The sequence below is a fragment of the Biomphalaria glabrata genome, chromosome 1, assembly GCF_947242115.1.
Source record: "Biomphalaria glabrata chromosome 1, xgBioGlab47.1, whole genome shotgun sequence".
NCBI lineage: Eukaryota > Metazoa > Mollusca > Gastropoda > Planorbidae > Biomphalaria > Biomphalaria glabrata.
This window is the reverse complement of record NC_074711.1, coordinates 86,862,343-86,883,381: the sequence shown is the minus strand read 5'-3', so window position 1 is coordinate 86,883,381 and position 21,039 is coordinate 86,862,343. Positions and strand designations below refer to the sequence as shown.

Genomic DNA, 21,039 nt, shown 5'->3' with positions numbered 1-21,039 from the left:
AGTTGAATGCAGATGTCCAAACAAACTCCTTACAGTAGAAACAAATTGTCACTGCACCATTTCAATGTAAATAAGTACTTTTTGAAAAAAATATTTTATGACTGTAAAAACAATTGTTTTAATTGGATTTTAATAGGAGGAAACTATTTAAAAGTGTTGCCAGGTTGTTTTATAGTGTCACATTAGGTCTATATTGTGCATTTTAGTTACACTCAAATAGTTGTACAAGACATTCATTGGCCTCCTTCAGTCGTAGAACGACTATGGTTCATCTCAGAGCACACTTCCTCATGTGGCTGTGGAGCCCTATTTTTGGAGAGACACTCCCGTCCACAGATAGCGCAGGTTAAGGTGGCTTTTGCTTCGGTGGTAGAGGAGCTGACCGTTTTTCGGATTGTGCGTTTTTCTTCCTGAGCTGAGACCATGTACTTTCACTGTCCATAGCTTTCTTGGTCACTGTCTCTCTCCACCTGTTGCGGTCTAGAGCTATGTCTTCCCAATTGTCTGTATTGATGTTCACTGATTTGAGGTCACGTTTTATTACATCTATGTAACGGAGGTGGGGGCGACCAGTTTTTCTTGTGCCAGTCGCGAGTTGACCATAGAGGATGACTTTCGGGATGCGCTTGTCCTCCATCCGGAGAACATGTCCAAGCCAGGCGCAAGCGGCGTTGTCTGAGGGCTGTAATGATGCTGTACAACACATAAGCATAAGTATAAAAGATGGACCTAGGGAAAATGCTTTAAATAATTCTCTTTGGTACTAGGTGTTTAACTCTTTCTCTCCTACCTAACGATACCAACGTTGATTCCACCAGAATGTGGTAAATAATTACGGAGAGAAAGAGTTAAATCTATCTATCGTACTGTCTGTTTAAATGTTTAACTATTCATTGTTCAGCCTATTTAAATGTTTATCTATCTATTGTATACTGTCTGTTTAAATGTTTAACTATTTATTGTACAGCCTATTTCAATGTTTATCTATTGTTATAGCTGTTTAAAGTTCTAGTTTCATGGCACTAGTCGTTGACGCGTTTATCTCTCTATGATTCCTCCTCAATGTAAATGTATGCCTCAAAGTTTCTTGCCCTTCACGCTTCTGAACTTTAGTCCAGCTTATGGAATGTTCATTCTTTTCTGAGGGTCACAATGTTTAGAAAATGCGCTGAAAATATTTCGTTGACTTTCATCATCTAAATCGACCATGATGCGGACAATGGTTATGCCTGAGCTGGATGTGGCAAAATATGTAGGTCAAAGCTGGGGCTGCGTTGCCACGGGAAACATTCCATTCCTTATTTAATCTTCGGACTCTTAAGACAAGCCTAGCAGTTAGCCATCAGCTCAAGATCACATCGTACGTCAGCTGTACCAACACAATTTAAAGACTACCAAGACATGACCTTGACATTGATTACTTACAATTGCGACCTACTTCCTCTCTTTCTCCAATGTAATTTTTTTATATTTTGAAAACATACAACCAAAACCACCGACAAGTCAGCGACATTACGAGAAAATATGAATGTACACTAGAAAAGAGAAACGACAACGGCCTGGTCAGATTGAACTAGATCTAGTACTAAGAAGATTACTTGGGATCTAATCCAAACACTGGACACCCGAGCAGACGTCCTGGTCTGTACACCAAGCAAGACCGAATCACATTAAGCCTTTGACTGCTATTTTGTGAAATCTATTCCTCGTTGACCTAGACTGTGGTGTAGTTAAAGGATATAAAAAAAAAAATTTTTATCTGGGTTTTTTTTTTGTTGACATTTCTTGAACGAAGAGCGACTATTGTGAGCCGATCGTCTGCTGAAGTCTTGCTCTTGAGAAGTTACAAAAGTAATGAATGGATAGATGGACGAAGTGGATGGCAGGCTATAAATTAGAGCAACAGACAGTCTAATTGTATGAGAGGCAGTATAATATAAAGGCAGATAATATAAGAGACTGGCAGACGCTAATAATATAATGAAAGACAAGAATGTTGAACAAGATTGCTTGCCGGTATGATAAAAAAAAAAAGAAATTATTTGAAGAAATGATTAGGACAGGCATATTGTGATATAAATGTGCAGATGGTTTGAATATTCGGGCAATAACTTCAGAAATATTGATTATATTTGTAAACAAGCAAAATAAATTAAAAAAAAAAATCCTTTTAAAGAAAAAAAAAAAAAAAGCTTATCTAGAGAAAAGAAATCCGCACTTGCAACTATATATCTTAATAATGTAGAAGTTATTTCCCATATTCGATATCAAACAGGGTAATTAATTACCAATAATTAATTGACTAATTGGTTAATTTTTTTAATTCGTTTATGTCGTATTAGGTACAATAAGTTGTTTTTTTTTTTGTTTCAACTTGATACGAGAATGGGTGTGGGAGAAATAACGTGGTCAATTACCTAAGGGAATAAACCCTACATATTTACCGGTATATGTGAATACTGAAGAGTTACTTTCCCTTGTTGGAAGGTACGGTAACAAACAAAACAATGAATTGACTAATTGGTTCATTTTTTGATTGATTCATGTCTTGTGTAGGGCAATGTAGGCCGATGAATGATTGCGCCAATGTTTCAAACTTGAACAGAGAATGGGAAGTGGGAGAAAAAACGTGTACAAACTTTTTTTTTTACCAGACACAGAGTTGTACAAATATATTTGATTATACAGCTGAAACTAAAGTTGTTAGCTTGAGGCGATCTTCTACGAAAGTTGAAACACTTCGGAAGATTAAATAAACAAGATTTGAATGCCAGGATTAAGTACATTAATAATCACCCCCTGTCAGTCTCCCAGGGTCGATCAATAGACTTAGCTCAGTTTTCAGACAGGGTCTTTAGTGGACTAAAAATACGGCAAATACGATCGATGACAGTACTGAAAGAAAAAAAAAACAAGTAATTTGTAAAGATGGAGGGGGTGGTGTCACCCAGCGGAGACTACATTAAAACAGGCCGAGTAAGACGACAGTTCGTGGTTTATCTAGGTTTATTTTCACATAATTTGTGTGATTAGCATCAGATAGTGCTCTTCGTTGAGTACGTAGATATAGCGGTTAGCACTGAACTAGATTATTAGATTAATTTAGCGAATATAGCTTTTTTGTGTACAACTATAAGGACTAAATTAAACATCAACATTACATTACTGTGGATCCCTGGACACATCGGCGCCATGGGAAATGAAAGGGCAGATAAGCTTTCAAAGGCAGGATCAACTATGGAACAACCAGAAAGACCTGTTAACTACCTCACGCTAAGGTCAATGTTAATCAACAACCACAAAGAGGAGTGCCTCAACCAATGGGCAACAGGAAACACAGGCAGAGCCATGTACAAAGAAATGAACATGCCTAACAAACTGGACGGTATTAACTTCCTGCCCTGCAAAGAGCAATCTACAATCTTCCAACTAAGGACAGGACACACACCTCTGTCACATTACCATCTCAATAAAATAAATCCCACACAACTCCCCCTTTGTAGACACCGCGCCCACCCTTATGAAACCGTAAACCATATCCTCTTTGAATGCCCCTTCCTAATCCACCTTAGGCAGACCCTACTACCACTCCAGCCCAACATAACCAACACCCTGTACGGCAGTGCTGAACAACTGAAGAAAACAGCACACTATTTTTCCTTGGCACAGTCTGCAAAAGAGCTGACAGCTCAGCACCATAAGCTGGCTAGAAGAAGTAGAAGAAGAAGAAGATTAGGATCAAAAAGTGTTCATCCGTGTGTACATGAAAATAGCCGAGAGAGCTCATCTTTGTGTACGGAGATACTTGTCGACGGTCGTTGACCTATAACACCAAACTGCTGGTAGACAGGTGAACCTATGTACGCTTATTATATATTTAACATATAAAACTTGAAATAACTTCAATAAATTTTTGTGAATAAAACTAATTATAAATGATATTTGGAGGCGCGGTGGCTGAGTGGTGAGCGCTTGGCTTCCGAACCGGGGGTCACGGGTTCGAATCCTGGTGAAGACTGGGATTTTTACTTTTGGGATCTTCAGGGCGCCTCGGAGTCCACCCAGCTCTATTGGGTACGTGACATTAGTTGGGGAAAAGTAAAGGCGGTTGGTCGTTGTGCTGGAAACATGACACCCTCGTTAACCGCAGGCCACAGATGACCTATGCAACATCTGCCCAATAGGTTGGAAGGTCTAATAGGGGAACTTTACTTTTACTCTACCTATACAACTAACAATAAATACTCCCTTTCCATATAACATGGGAACACCCCCCCCCCCCCCATAACATACAGATGTTATCAAGTAATTCCAACTTTAACGAAATAATTAATAAATATTTTATTTTAAAAGCATATGGGCGTATTAAATGGATTTTTTTTTTTTGCAAATCAAACAAGAACATTATTCTACAAGACTATGTGACCATAATTATAGCAATACTAGAATACACGTCATCAGTTTGAAGCTTCACATCAAGCAACATATTATAAAAAGAAGAAAAGACATAAGATATAGTCGTAAGATTTACAACTAATGAATATTTACCTTTGGCTAGCGTAAGAGCATTAGTTTTTTTAAAAAATCACTAAACTTGAAGTCACGCCACGTAGTCTCCACGATAGAGGACCATAAAGTAGAAAAAAAAAGCAATAAAACACTGCACCATACCTTATAAATACAAAACACAAGCTAATAAAATACTCAGAAAGACAAAAAGATACATGCTAATTTGTTTTTCCATACGCAGGTCGGCTAGGGTGAATTCTTACAAATGCTTTTTTCGTCTAAAGTTTCATTTAAGCATGCCTGAATCGTCTAGGAAAATCAACGACCTAGCAGAGTTTCGGTCTCTAACATGCACGACTAGACTAACTACTTAGAAGCTTCTTATCATCTGTTCAAAAGGCCCGTCCGTAATTTATAAAAATTAAGTAAGATATGGACGAAAAGACCTAATTAACGAGACACTCCTAGTCTACCAACGTAATATGTAACAAAAAAAAAAAAAAGAAACGCTTTAAAAGGTAGAAATGTTTCATACAACCTTCCTATCCCACAATGCTTGGGATGCGTGTCTGAGTGGCTTAAACCCATACCAATCGTCTTAGAAGGCCTAAACACTGACCTTCAACGTCACAACCTGTGTGCAGCGGAGACCAATATCTCCTTGCCACGTCACATGTCTATACGACCAGGCAACGAGCTATTGGTCTACATGGCCCACAGGTTGTGACGTTGCAGGTCAGTGTGGAGGCCTTCTATAACGAATAGTCTCGCTGATCTAGACTCTGTGGGGCTCGAGTTCCAATCCCGACTCGGGATGAGTTTTTTTGCTGAGCATTTGAAACCTTCACCCAGATGCCTTACCTTCCACCAACCCACTCACAAAAGAGATTGGACCAGAGTGCGCTGAGCATGACTTTAACATAAAGACATGGGCGCCCGCATGGGGGTGCAAGGTGGTGCACTTGCACCCCCCTGGATTCTGAGTAGCCACATTTTAGCCATTTTTTTTTTGTTTTGCTAATTCAAATTAATTAAAATCTAAATAACAAATAAAAAAGTAGTGCTTCTACTGGTGACTGAAGTACAGTTGTTAAGATATGTTAACATAGGCTAGCCTAGGCGTATCAGGAGTGGATGGCTGACAATGTAAGAGTACCCCTCTGAGTTCTGAGCAGTCATATTTTAGCCAACCTGTTACACCTACCAATCAGTTGACTTCTGCTAAGAAGAAATTATTGAAACTGTGACTGAACACGGGGTGAAAACCAAGAGTTGATTCTGAGCTCCAGTGGAGTAAGGAGCGATATATTTTTTCTCTGTGTAATATCGTATACTGTAAAATGACTTATGAGATTTGATATGATACTTGTACATCCAAGATTATTCTATTTGGATTTATGTTTGACACAATATACATCTCCTGATGGCTGGATTTGCCTAAGTTATTATGTACTATTTTGAATGATTATTAAATATTTGTCTGCCGAGAAAGTGTTACTTCTGTATACTTGTGTCGTGATCTGATTACTCAGCAACCTTAGTAGCACTACGCCACAACAAGCTTGATAAAGGCAAAGTAATTTAATTTGAAGCACAGAGAACATTCTAATAAGGCCAGAAGAGGCCCTGATATAATACATTATCAAATCACCCTAGGACTTGACATTGGTGGCCAGTATGGGGATCGAACCCACGACATTCGCGTTATCAGCACGAACTTGGTATTGAGTTGGTTCTGTAGAGGATTTGCAGACGATTGGCATACCGAGAAAAAAAGCAAATTTTTTGGATTTTGTGAGTTATTACAGAACACGGTTTTACATTACGTATATTGTTGTTTTAATCTTCTTTATTACGTCACGCTTTTCGAGCAATAATCATGCTCAGTTCCACTTGTTTAGTCTTCATCCTAAAACGATGCAATAGCTGCAACGTGAAGAAGAATATCAGAACAGCTTGATAAGCCTTCATTGCCAGCTTGTCCACCGTGACGAGAAGCATTTCATTTGTAAAGTTTTTGACAGTTTCGGCAGTCACAGTCAACTTTTGCAGTTTTTATTTGATCGACCGTTGGGAGGGACGGGCCGCACGGATAAACTCACCGACGCGTACAGTAAATACTTGTAAAAAAAAATGTTTGACATGTTTCGGATGTTCCTTCAGAGTTGAAGATAATTACTTCCTAGTCCAAACCTCCCGCAGGACGACGGGGGATGGGAGCGGGCAGGGTTTGAACCCGGGACCATCGATAAATCTGAACGGCAGTCCAGCGCAAAAAAAACGCACGACCAGGCAGACATCCCGACCAGGCAAATACTTTGTTCACATGTTTAGTTGGTTTTTTTTTTTAATGTCATAAAACAAGTATTACCGTGCACTTAATATTGCATAAGTATAAAGCGGGGGAGGGGGCTACGACTTTGAGCCATAGGTGGCAGCTTGCATCGCCCTGCGAAAAATCCTGCGGGCGCCCATGCATAAAGATGCGCTATACACAAGTAATTGTATTTAAAAAATTGCTTTACATTTAATACAATGTACTTAAGATACATCCTGGCTTCCAGACATGACACATTTGAGAATCCCTGTGGAAGTTAACACCTGTACATAACTCCATGAGCGCGGGTTTAGATATCTGACAGACAGTTTTATTCCCCATGTTGACAACGAGATATGCCACGTCATTATGACGAAGACGAATGTCACCCATGACGTCGCACACGAATCTGAGTGTCGCTCCAAAAGAAATGTCTGGTCGGACTGGCTTAGAGTACTCTTTATCTCTAGTGGATGTGAGAATTGAGTAGCCAACACTATTTTGAATGTCCATGAGATTACTGGATGGCTGCCTGTTCGATGGTATGCGCTCTGGGCTGTCGTCTCAATAGTCTCGAGCACTGTCCGTTGACGCCCCCCCCCCCCCCACCGTCCTGCGGGAGCCTTGCCTTTCTTTTTCTTCTCCCCCCTATCCGCAGCAAAACAATTTCGTTGAACAAAATCAATTGGTAAAAAAATTTCCAATCACATAGTTTTATTATTGTTAGTTTTTATCTATTTCAAATTAATTACATGATTAGTTCCCTTTCAGATCTTATGGTCTATAGGGCAGATGATGTAAAGGTCATCTGTTTCTGTGGCCTACGGTTATCGAGGGTGTCATGTGGCCAGCACAACGACCACCCGCCTTTACTTTTCCCCAACTCATGTCAGGTACACATTACAGCTGGGTGGACTCAGAGGCGCCCGAAAATCCCGAAATTAAAAATTCCGGTCTTCACCAGGATTCCAACCCGCGGACCCCGGTACGGAAGCCAAGCGCTTAACCACTCAGCCACTGAGCCTTCAATTACATGATAATGTCAATGTTAACAACTGTTTATCCTAGACAATAAACTAAATTTTACTGCAAATACTGATTATATCAGCAATAAAGGGCAGCAAAGATTACGATTACTAAGAAAACTGTTCTCGTTGAATGTTAGCGAAAAGGCCTTGGCTATGTTTTATCACGCTCATATCTGTAATATTTTAAGTTTCAATATCACTGTCTGGTATGGCAATCTGAGCATTAAAAATAAAAATAAACTTTATAGAATCCTAAATGCTGCTGGTAAAATCATTGGCAAAAAAACAAAACCCATTTGGGCAGCTGCATCACAAAAGAGATACAAGACACCGATAGCAAAGACAAACAGACACAAACACTCTTTTGTACCCCTGGCAATCAAATCATTAAATAAGAACAATCTGGTATAAACTTTGTCACATGTTAATTATGAGTGAGCCAGGTGTGAATGTACACTTTGGTTTCTTATAGTTATAATATTTTTTGTTTGGTAATGCACAAATTGTAAGACAAATTTGCATACGGACAATAAAGATTATTATTATTATTATTATTATTAATTCAGAATAATTGAAACGATTACATTAGATATACGTTTTATTTGTTTTTTTTTAAAGTAGTTTACTTGTTTATACAGATAAAATTTAATTAAGTATGCTTAACGTTGTGATGAAAATTGCAAAAACATAAAAAAAAAAATAAAAAAATGTTCGAATACTTCTCTAAATATAACCTTATCCACCGGATACACCTAAAAGATTGCTATTTTTGGATTCTCCTCGTACGAGAATTCCCCCATACTGACAGTATTCAACAAGAGGTTATGCCATTTTTAGAATTAATCTTAGACATGCAGCAATCCTTTAGCTGTCTACCGTTTTCGTCTGGGTTCCCTTCCTTCGCCCCCCAGGGTCAGATTTACGGCTGTTCAGACTGTCCAGCCGTCCTAGGCCCTATCCTCAAGGGGATCCCCAACAGTTGATGTATGTATTGCAAGATGTACGCTTTTTGTTTCTTTTTGAGTTGTGCCCCTTGTCTAAACATAAGCTGTTAGCAAAGAAGACTTTAGATTAAATATCATACCTAAGTTACGGTCCAACCGTAGTGTTTATTTTGGATTATACTAACACTAATCATCAGCCACTGTATCAAAAATATATTGTATAGAATTTAACAAAAATAGGCCATTAACCATTTAAAAAAGGCAGGTTAAATGAAGCTGACTTGTATGTGTCTTTCTTCACAAAATATAACATGCTTTAAAATGTATTTATGCTATACTGTACATTTTTATTAAACTAATCAAAATATTTTATGTGCCTCCATCCAGAAAAAAAAAATACTGCCCAGGGCCTTTACTTACTTAAATCCGGCCTTGAGCCCATAATTTTCCATTTCCTGTCTCCAAGCCAAGCCTCTTGAATTAAAAATCATCTTTATCTTTTTTTTAACTGTTCAAAATACACGCAATATGAATATGTAGATAAGTCTAGTAAGGTCATTTGTTTCTACAGCCAGGTGACCTTAACATCGTCTGCCCCATAGATCGCAAGGACTGAAAGGAAAGCTTTACCAGAAGTCCAGAAAGACATAAATAATCAGAGCCTATAACAGGCTACAAACCAAGCTTCCCAATCTCGGAAACTTTTGAAACTTTGCATAAAATCGGTCATTGTCTCTAGCGACACGTGAAGCAATCCGGAAAATTCACCAGTTGTTTTATCATTTATTCGTAATTAATTTCATTTGGTTTTATTTAGAGAAATTGCCTGATAAGGGGGAGATAAGCCTTGTGTAGAGAATTAGATCGTCGACTAAAAATTCGAAACTTACAATAGATAACTATAAAACCTTTTTTTTTTCTCATAAGCACTTGTCTAGCTCAGTGACTAGCGTGTCGTCCTTCCATTAAGGAGGCTTGAGCCTCTAGCTAGAATTCAAATCTAGCCACTTTTTAAAAAATAGTTTTTGAAAAAAAAACCTTCACCCATATACCCCCTCCTTCACCACCCTCCACCCCCACCCCGTCTGGTCCACACAAGTGATGGTAGAATAGCGCATTCATCATGCTAAAAGATTGAAATTGTGCAAAAAGCTAAAACGGTTGGTAAAAAATATTTCCAAACGCAGAAATGTATTATTGCTAGTCTAGATCTATTCGAAATTAATTCTATGATTTGAATCAAAATTATTGATACAATGGCACTTAGACTACTTGTTTTGTTGGGTTTTTTTTTTAATAAGATGTGAAAAAAAAATCATAAAAATGTGTTCTGTCAAGATAAAATTTTGGCAAGTGTAATGTGTAAGACAGCACAGAGACTCGGGTTTAAAGTGACCTTGCGATTTTACGTAAGCGCTATTTAAGCAATGTTCTTTCTAGATCAGCGGTTCTCAACCTTTTAAGCTTGGCGACCCCTTTTTAGAAACCCCCACTCTGCCGCGACCCCCCCCTCCCCACACACACATACAGCAATAGAAGAATAGACAATAACAATCCATATTTTCGATGGTCTTAGGCAACACCCTGGCAAATCGTCATTCGACCCCCAAGAGAGTCTCGTTCCACAGGCTGAGAACCCCTGGTCTTGATAATACTTTCCTGCAGATGTTAAAGGACCATTGTGTTTGGTAAACAGTTTGTGAATGTAATTTCTCCAACACCAAATGTCGGCTCAAGCTGAAATGATGCAAAATTATTTCTTTAACCTGATAATATAAGAATCAATCTAAACAATGAACAAATTAGTTGAACAATTTTTGGTAATTAACTATTTTGTTTGGAATCTAGAACAAGGAAAATAAATCGTTCTTGTCTGAAGTGGTGGTTTGAGCTGAATTAATCCCCTTTATAGGTCGCTTAAATGAAAATTTGTAACAAACAATAGATAACTATAGAATCTTCTATTTTCATAGGTATCTCACTAGCAGAGTGGTCAGTGTGTCGGCCTGAGGCTTGAACCTTAAATTCGAATTCAGGTCGTTCCCTTTTTTTTTTTAATATGCTTTGAAAAAGCGAATACGGTAAAGTTAACCCAGATATTTCTTCCCCCCCCCCCCCCCGCCCACATTTCACTAACTGGCCCAGGTAAGAGATAGGATCAAAGCGCACCGAGAAAGCTAACAGCATGAAATAACGGTAAACAAAAAACAAATTGGTCAAATATTTCTAATCGCACAGATTTAGTAGGTCAAGGTCAACTGTGCATATATAATTTCATGACTGATCCAGACCCATTGATACAATTACACTTATTATTTATATCTCTCTTGTTGTTGATAATGAGACTATAAAGACTATAAAACTCTTAATGCCAAATCACAGGCGGCCTCAACATTCATGGAAGTGGCTAAAAAAAAATGTTTTTTTGGGTGGTGGGGAGGTATCTGTTCCATATTTTGTTCTTTTATTGCCATACCTCCGATCTGACTCATTAACAATGTGTGTTATATTTAACCCTATTTCTCTACCGTTTAAAAACTGACAACTTCCATAAATACCACAACGGAATCACAAATTCTCGAAAAATCTGTAAGAACGGTGAAACTTGAAGAGCACCAGACGTAGGTGTTGTCACTGAGAACTATAATTTATTGTTGCTTTTTTTTTTTTCAAGTCAGAAAACTAGTTAAACACCAACTAACAAATCACCGGCATTGTCTTCACATCTTCAAAGGGAGGTAAATGTTCTTTGCCAGGAAGGGGGAGACGATTCTCAAAATGTTTTTTATCGGGAAGAAGAGACTATTTTTTAAACTGCAGATGTGCGATTTGAACGACAAATGAGCAATGAAATATTCACCAACTAAGCGAGTTATTTTCTCGTAATTTTACATTATGAAAAGTAAAAAAAAATAATTAATAAGACTAAGACTAAGACTGCTTTATTGATCCTTACGGAAACTTGTGATTACAAGGACTCTTTTCTCATATAAAGACAACACAACAGAAAAATATAGTATACGACGCCGTAATAAAACAAAAAGAGTTCATTAAGCATAGGCATCTTGGTGCTTTTCATGTTCCCTGTTCAACGAGTGGCGGTGATATAATTGTGACCGAGTGAGGTACGAACGAGTTTTTGTATCGCTCTGTTCTTGTTTTGATTGACAGCAGTCGCCCACTTCGCGACGACCTGACGTAGTTCTGATGGAGCTGGCTGACTCCTGATAGTGCTTCAGTACAAACACTATACATATTTCAAGCGTAAAAGATCCCTTCAGTAATGTGCTGATCACATAAAATATATTTACCACTCAAATTGATATATTAACATATACAAAATTATTTTAAAAAAAAAATTAAAATAAGAGCTCAAAAACACTCTTTGAAACAAAATAATTTCTATTTATAAATATATGCCCTACCGCATTTCCAATTCAACATCGAAATGCCTATTGCAAATACCTTTATCAGATTTTGACTTCCTATATTCAAAGCATTTCAACTCTACAAACATGCAAAATACACAATAATTGTATTTAAACCCACCCCAGCCTTCGTCAGTTTCAGATTCATTCTGTTTCCAAGCAAGTATCGTTCATCTTACACAACTCTTTGTTTCTCATGACTGCAGAGTCATAGTCTGGATAACGGTTATTGCGTTGAATGGGAGAAGGAGTTAATTGCCAGTGGTCATGCGCGAAGACAAAAGACACAAAAGTCAGGCTGTTGCGCTCCTAGGTCATGGCGACTTACTTGCTGTACGCTTGCGAGTCCTGGAGTCTATCAAAGATTTAGATAGGAGGATCCTAGACACGGAACGAAATGTTACAGAAGGATTCTAGGTGTCACCTAAAAAGACCACATCAGAAATAAGGAAATCATAAAATGGATCACAATGGCGATGATTCTCTGACATTCGTCAAAAAACGCAAGCTAAATATGTACGGTTATATTACGGGATCCGTAAGGCTCGCTAAGACCCTTCTACGGCGAACAGAACCAGGAAAAAGACAAAGAGGAAGACAAAAGAAGCGATGGGAAGATAATGTCAAGGAATGGACACGCTCGTCAAATGCAAGAGACATCCTGGTTTGACAATGACGAGTGAAGAGAGTCAACAAATCATCTTATTATCTTATCTTATATAATACAGACGTTACTTCAAAAAAAGAAGATGATTACGTCCTACGCGTCATGCATCTAGGAATGCATGTTAACCAATGACTTAAATTCTGCCAAGTCACTGTTTTTCCTGGCTGACTCAGGTAACCCATTCCATGCTCTAATAGCACTAGGGAAGAAGGAGCATTTGTACAAATTTGTCCTAACATATGGGACGAGGAATGTGCCTTTATCTTTGTGTCTTTCAGAGTATTTTATTAGATTTTGTCTTTGTATTTGAAGATTATGGTTCAGTGTTTTATGTATAATTGCTACATTACTTTTGAGTCTTCTCTTCTAAAGGTTTTCTAAATTTAGTGATTTTACTAAAGGTGTTACTCTAGTCAAATGGGAATCTGTGTGGTGCCCCAACGGTTCAAGAGACTAAGAAACCTTGTGATCTGAATGTCAATTACAAGTTGTTTTAAAGGAAAACAAAAATCAGCATCAAGCAAGACAAAGTGATCCAAATGTTACGTGACTTTTGACTATTGCCTCTTTTTGGAACTTAAAAAAAAAAACTCGTTTCCGGCATAACTGTTTCCTTGTTTGCCTTACTTCTGCTCAATCAGTCACGTGATCATTGCATTTTTTTTTACTGGTCGTCTTCCCGCTCAGCCTAATGAAGATGTTTTTTTTTTAATGGTTACACCAGCTGTCATCTTTATCCCATTTCTTTAGGCTACGTCTCGAATGAAACCCTTACAATAAAGTTAATGGATGGGCACCTAGTAGACTCTCGGACTTGATTTATTAAGTCGCAGTTCTGTTTCCGCCACGTGATAAACACGTTCACCACCATATTTAAGTCAGGTCACTGTGACTTTAAGCTCTGAAAAGTAGTTCTTGCAAAATGGAATCCTGGTCTTCTTGCATAAGTTTGGGTAATTGTTGTGTGTTCAATGCCAGGACCACTCGCAAATCTTGTGTTCAATAAGGACTTGGAATTGAGCCCTAAGTGTGCGAAAAGTACATGCGGTGCAAAAAAAATAAACTTTAAATGCGAGTCTATTCAAGACTTACTTATTAATGTAATTCGGGTTTGCAAAGTTTGCATTCAGAGTAAAATTTTGCACAAAAAAAAACATTTTTAAAATCAGTGCCAGAAAATTTCAGTAGCTGCATTACCTAATTGTTCGTAAATCATAAGCCAGATAATCTTGGACCATTATAGAGATGTTCTTGGACAATTATAGAATGTTCGTGGACAATTAAAGGTATGTTCGTGGACTATAAGCTAGATGTTCGTAGACCATAAACCAGATTTTCGTGGACCGTAATCCAGATTTTTCGTGGACCGTAATCCAGATTTTTCGTGGACCGTAATCCAGATTTTTCGTGGACCATAAGCCAGATGTTCGTGGACCGTAATCCAGATTTTTCGTGGACCATAAGCCAGATGTTCGTGGACCGTAATCCAGATTTTTCGTGGACCGTAATCCAGATTTTTCGTGGACCGTAATCCAGATTTTTCGTGGACCGTAATCCAGATTTTTCGTGGACCGTAATCCAGATTTTTCGTGGACCATAAGCCAGATGTTCGTGGACCATCATAGATATGCTCGTGGACCCCAACCTAGATGTTCGTGGACCGCAAGACAGATGTTCGTAGACTCCGTGATGCCAACCAATGTTATTGCTGCGGCTGTTTGACATGATGCAAGTTACACAAGACATTGCTAAACGTTTTGTACGGGAAATAAAAGTCTCGTATTAACTTCCCTTGGTCTGAAGAACATTATTATCTAATGTTAATGCAAATCGTTTTTAAACGACCCCCTACCTCTTATTGATGGTGATGCATCTATCCCTTATTGTGGCTACTAGAACTGAATAGCTTTCCAACAAAAAAAAAAGACATCATTATACTCAAAGTATGTATGCGGGTAATCAACGCTGTGTAAGTTGTTATGACATGATTAGGAATTAGTTATTTGTTTCGGAAATAGGGTAAAGTTTTACTTAGCGACGATGACGTAAAGTGGGTTAAAAAACAAGAACGCTCTAAGTGACGCTACAAAGAAGACGCTTCTTGTACAGCAGTAGAATAGATATACGGATTTACGGACATAGCTGACATCGGACGATTCCCTTCTTGATTATTAAATATATTTATAGAACAACATCAGCGTCGACTACATATTTGATTGTTTCGGCCTTTCGCCGGTGTTACTGAAGTAGTTCGAGTTCAGTGTTACTTCCAGTCAGACGTGGATCTACACTAGATATATTTCCAAGAATCAACACCGCGCGGAAGCCTTAACAAAGACAAGTGTATCAAGTTGAAAGCTGTAGTTAGACTCGGTTCAAGTTTTGGTTTCAGTTCTAAGACAAGCAAATTATTTTTAAAAATACTTTTTTAAAAAAAAAAGCTTATCTCAAGGGGAAGAATCCCGTCCTTAAAACTATATCTACCAATAATGTATAAGTTGTTTCTCTAATTCGATATCAAACAAAATAATTAATGACCAATAATTAATTGACTAATTGAGTATTTTTGTTTATTGATGTGTGTTTTGTTAGGCGCCATAAATATTTTTTTAAAAGTATCATATCAACTTGATATAGCGTTACAATTATTAAAGGGGGACAGAACCCAACGAATTTAGTCATACTTAGTGAATACTGAAGTATTAGTTTCCCTTGTTGCAATTAAGCAAAATAATGAATAACCAGTAATTAATTAATTAACTGGTAATTTTTTTATTGATTCATGTCTTGTCTATGCCAATGGATAATTGTGCGAAGTTTCAGCTTGATCTGAGAATGGGTGTAGGAAAAAAAAAACGTGTACACACTTTTTACCAGACAGACAGTTGAGTTAATATAAGCTTTGTAATGACGTCGCTGACTCGGAAGTCGTAAACTGGATTAACTTAAGATGGTGTTACCTCTGGTTTCCAACCAAAAAACTAGAAACAAATGTCGTGAATTGTGAGCAAAGAAGAATGTGGAATGAGATTACTTTTTTTTTACACTAGAAAGGAAACAAAACTTGATTGATCTGTCAGCACATTGAGCACGCGATATTTTCTCCAGGGCACAAGAGATTTTTTTTTCTTTCATTTTTTTTTTTAATTTTGTAAAATTTATTAAAACATTGAGACCGGGAAAGTTTTAATAAAATCCAAGTAATAGAAAAACAAATTGAAGTTAAATTGGATGCTTGATTTTGTTTCGCCTAGTATCGAAAACGGAGAATTTTTATTGTTGGTACTTTTTTAAATGCACATCACAAATGTAAAAAGAGATTTCAAAAGAAAGCAGTATTCGGGAAGAGAAAAGTTTGACAATGTCTTTTTGTCTTTATTTCGACAGCATGGAAGTCAACGTGTAAAAGAGAGAGAGACGCAAGAGGAAGAGTGAAAGAGATAAAGAGTGAGTAGACCAGAGGGAGATAAAAGAGATAATAGAGCTTCATAATTTTACATATTATAGGACATTGGCTATGGCCTCTCTCCCCAAACATTTCTGCTGCACATCTTACCTTAATTTTACAAACACAAACAGGTCGTCTGCTAATTCGAGAGCTAAATCTTAGTTATTGCCCCTAAATTCTGCATTGACACTTGTAACGGCAACATAATTTTAACGAGTAAAATATAAACAAGAAAAATGTTTTTTAAAAAGTAGGCTCAAATATGGGGTAGAATTGCACATTTACAGACACATCTCTCTTTAATTTAAGATAATAAAATTAAAAACAAATAATAAACTGAGCCAAAAATTAGAGAAACAAAACTCAGAAATTCACAAGGGAAAGGTAAATTTCTAATTCCATATGGTAGGAATAATTTGTTAAAGTACTCTTTATTCTATTCCCTAATGTCATTAGGGCCACAGAAAACCAAGAATTATCAGACTTTAAGTTTATAATTGGCATGGACGAACAGATAAACACATCGATTATGAGTAGGACTTAATTATCTTCTGTTTTGAAGGAAATTCTGTTATATATCTAGGTTTGGGATGTGCTGTGACATGTCCTCTTTGAGTTGCATTCTTTAGGACATGTCTTCATTCACATAAGTTGCAAGTAGATAAGCGTCACGTGATGAGATAATAAGCTATCCTTAGAACAATTTTCCGTTGTGTGGCGAGCTAGTAGCATATGTCAGAGCGGCTGACTCTTTGTCTAATTTCATTGCTAAGCACTTCATAATTGGTATCGTATATTTGCATATTATATTTATATACGGGACTGTTCAAGCAGAAGAGCTTTTATCTCTTTCCTAGCTAGCTGTCAAAAGTGTTGAATCAGTCCTTCAATACCTATTTTCGCTGCGATATAAATAATAGTTTACCTTTGACCTTTGACTTCGGTGTATAGATGGTCTGTTGGACACTTACAGTGGAGTCGGGCGTGGATCGATTCGAAGTAACATTTGGCCTTGTAACGAATGAAACTGAATTGTTTTTTGTACGGCCGTAAAATGTATACATAAATAGGTCACGTCTGATAGGTATCTATGCAAAGATATTATGATTAAATATAAATTAATAAGGCAAAGCATATGAGAAAATTAGAATAATCTTCCAAATAAATATTTGATGACTTGGCGTTTTTCTTTAGTAGCATTATTTGTATTAGTGGTAGTATTATATTCGAGAGTTTGAAATAATAGTTTACTTCTGACTTCACGAGTTACATTTCCTTTAGAAAACAATGATTACGATCTAACTTAACTTAAACCTCCAGCAGGGGCAGGGGACGGTGGGGGACAGAGTTCGAAGCTAGGTCCATCGTGGCAATCGTTTGGTTCGCCTACCACACAGCCAAACAACAAAAGCGGTCAATACGGAATACGATATTTATATTAAAGCATATTGATTACATCTGCAATATATTAAGTTTTAACATCCCTGCCTGGCATGGCAATCTGAACATTAAAAATAAAAAAAAAATTTCATAGAATCCTAAATGCTGCTGGTAAAGTCATTGTTGAAACACAAACCCCATTTGGGCAGCTGTTTGAGACAAAGATTCATAAAAAAAAGGCTAAATAGACTTTAGAAATAAAAAAATCACCTTTTAGGTCAGGATTTTGTGATTTTACCATCACAAAAGAGATACAAGACACCGATAATAAAGACAAATAGACACATTCACTCTTGTTCCCCGGGAAATCAAATCATTAAATAGAAACTATGTGATATAGTAAAACCTTTTCGCATTTAAATTACGAGTGAGTCTGTTGTGAATGTATATTTTGGTTTTCTATAGTTATAATGTCTTTTGTTTGGTGTAATGCATACGTTGTTAGACAAATGTCCTTATGGATCTTAAAGATTAGTAGTAGTAGTAGTAAATAAACAAATAAACAAAGGAATTATTCAACTTTCTTCTTTTAAAGTTTTCAAAGGTAATTAAAATAAAAGTCCTAGCCGAAATAGTATAGAGATGACTATTTCCTTAAGATCTCTTATGGCCAGTCAGTCAGTCAGCCAGTCAGTTAGTCAGCCAGTCAGTCAGTTAGTTAGTCAGTCAGTCAGTCAGTTAAGTTATTCAGTCAGTCAATCAGTCGCTCAGTTAGTTAGTCAGTGAGTCAGTCAGTCAGATAGTCAGTCAGTTAGTCAGTCAGTCAGTCAGCCAGTCAGTCAGTCACTCAGTCAGCCAGTCACTCAGTCAGCCAGTCACTCAGTCAGTCAGTCAGTCAGTCAGCCAGCCAGTCAGACAGTCAGCCAGTCAGTGAGTTAGTCAGTCAGTCAGTCAGCCAGTCAGTCGGCCAGTCAGCCAGTCAGTCAGTCAGCCAGTCAGTCAGCCAGTCAGTCAGTCAGCCAGTCAGTCAGCTAGTCAGTCAGTCAGCCAGTCAGTCAGTCAGTCAGTCAGTCAGTCAGTCAGTCAGCCAGTCAGTCGGTCAGTCAGTCATCCAGTCAGTCAGTCAGTCAGTCAGCCAGTCAGTCAGTCAGCCAGTCAGCCAGTCAGTCAGTTAGTCAGTCAGCCAGTCAGTCAGTCAGTTAGTCAGTCAGTCAGCCAGTCAGTCAGCCAGTCAGTCAGCCAGTCAGTCAGCCAGTCAGTCAGTCAGTCAGCCAGTCAGTCAGTCAGTCAGTCAGCCAGTCAGCCAGTCAGTCAGTTAGTAAGTCGGTCAGTGGTATTTTAGATATATATATATATTAGATTATACGTGAATTTATATTGAAGCTTGAACAAGATAGGCGCCTCCATTAAAATACTGCCCAGGGCCTTCACTAATTAAAATCCGCAAACGAAACTACATATTTCCCCGCATTTTGTGCAAAGCTTGTAAACATAAAATTGTACATAGTGTGTACGGTTGCAAAAATGTATGTGTAAAGCTAAATGTATATAAGATTTATAAATGTATTTGGAAATCAAAAAATAAAAATGAAAGAAACATGGTGATAGAAATTATGACTTTTACCGTAATCCTAATGATGACTCTTAAGACATCATAACATAATATACCTAATTTTACATAATGGTATTTACCCCAGTGTGCATCTGTATCCAGACACAATGTTATAATATAATAAAGTTTTTTTAAAAATATCAGGTTGTTATCCGATGAATCCTAAGAAATGCAGACGTTACTTCAAAAAAAGATGATTACAGTGTCCAAACAGTGATAAGGGCGAAAGTATTTCGTAGATACAGGGGCCTTAAATACTGTAATTACATTCTCTCCCTTTCATTTCTGAACATGTAACATGATTCTTTTTTAGATTTCTTTGTTTCGTGAGAATACATTGGCCAACTTTTTAAATTTATCTTTTTCCCAATGATAATAGGCTAACAAAAAAAGGTAACCGTAAGGCGTTACACGGTGTATATGGACTACACACATGTTTCGCAATTTAAATGTTTATATAATTTAATACAGTGTTTCCAAAACTTTTTTCTCAGTAACGGAACACTTCGCACATTCTGAGTATTTACTGGAACACTTTGCTTATTTGTTAAGAGAGGTCAATTCATAGGTGACCTTAGAGTTAAATATTCCAAGTGGAGCATATATTCAGACCTCGAAGAATACTAGGGTTCAGCGAAACACAGTTTGGGAAACACTGATTTAATACATTATTTAAACATGTGTTTTCATGAAACTATTCAAGCTTAGAAATGTAATTATACGAGATTTTAAACGTTTAGGGCAGAGGCGCTCCTCATTCGATCTGTTGTATAAGAAAATGAAGCAGAAAACAGTGTCGACAAGTCACCAATTAACCTTAGACTGAACAAACGGTCAAACTAAATTACTCTGTCTAACGTCCAACATCTCACAAACATGTTTTCTAAGCAACCACTTTAAACCATCGCGATAAACATTTTTACAAAGCTTTTATTAACTCACTTTGTCTGTCCCTCTGTCTGTCTGGTAAAAAGTTTGTAAACGTATCTCTCCGACACCCAATCTCGGATCAAGCTGAAATTTTACACAATTATTTCTTTTACATGACAACACATGAACCAATAAAACCAAAAACTCAAAATCGGCCCCTGAAGTGGTCCACCCAGGCAGGCAAAAGGGCAGGTATCAATATTTTCAGAAAGAACATCAGAATTAAATTCGATCAAAGACAAATGACAGAGAACATGGAGAAAGAAGGTTGACAGATCTTGTGTGGTGCCCCAGCGGTCCACCAAATCAAAGGATAGGGCAATGTGAATGTGAAGTTAAATGTGAACCTGGCCTAACTGATGTCTTATAATGAATATCTAATTCCTCACAAAAATTCAAAAACCGTTTGCATAAGTGCTTTTGACACATAGAAAGTAGCCTCCAGCATTTGTTACTATAAATAGTGAATAGTTGTAAAAGTGGTGTATTTTTATTATAAAAATTGTTGCATAAGTGATTTTAAAAATTAGATTTTTCGCTTTTAGAAAAGAAAAGAGTAGCCGTTGCATCAGAACTTTAAGTGGACTAAAATATTATGATGTCGGATTTTCAATATCTTTTCTAGTTTACGAGATCTAAACGGGACGGACAGACGGACAGACATTTCACTCAAAACTAATAGCGTCTTTTCCCCTTTCGGGGGCCGCTAAAAATTAAACAGCTAGTTAATTAACTATTGGTCTAATAAAGAATATTAATTACGAGATCTAAACGGG

The 21,039-nt window shown here is 37.4% G+C and overlaps 1 protein-coding gene across 4 annotated transcripts in view; it reads right to left on the bottom strand.

The window, feature by feature from the left end:
• Positions 1 to 21,039, bottom strand: part of LOC106054275 (tyrosine-protein kinase receptor torso-like) — a 204,034-nt gene that overhangs the window by 148,179 nt on the left and 34,816 nt on the right. For 3 of the 4 annotated variants that reach the window (XM_056018348.1, XM_056018351.1, XM_056018350.1), the window contains exon 1: positions 19,414 to 19,562. The exons of the other annotated variant lie outside the window; for it this stretch is intronic. The gene's annotated coding sequence lies outside the window, so the exon portion shown is untranslated. Of the gene's footprint in view, positions 1 to 19,413; positions 19,563 to 21,039 lie in introns of those variants that run through there. 4 annotated transcript variants of the gene reach the window in all.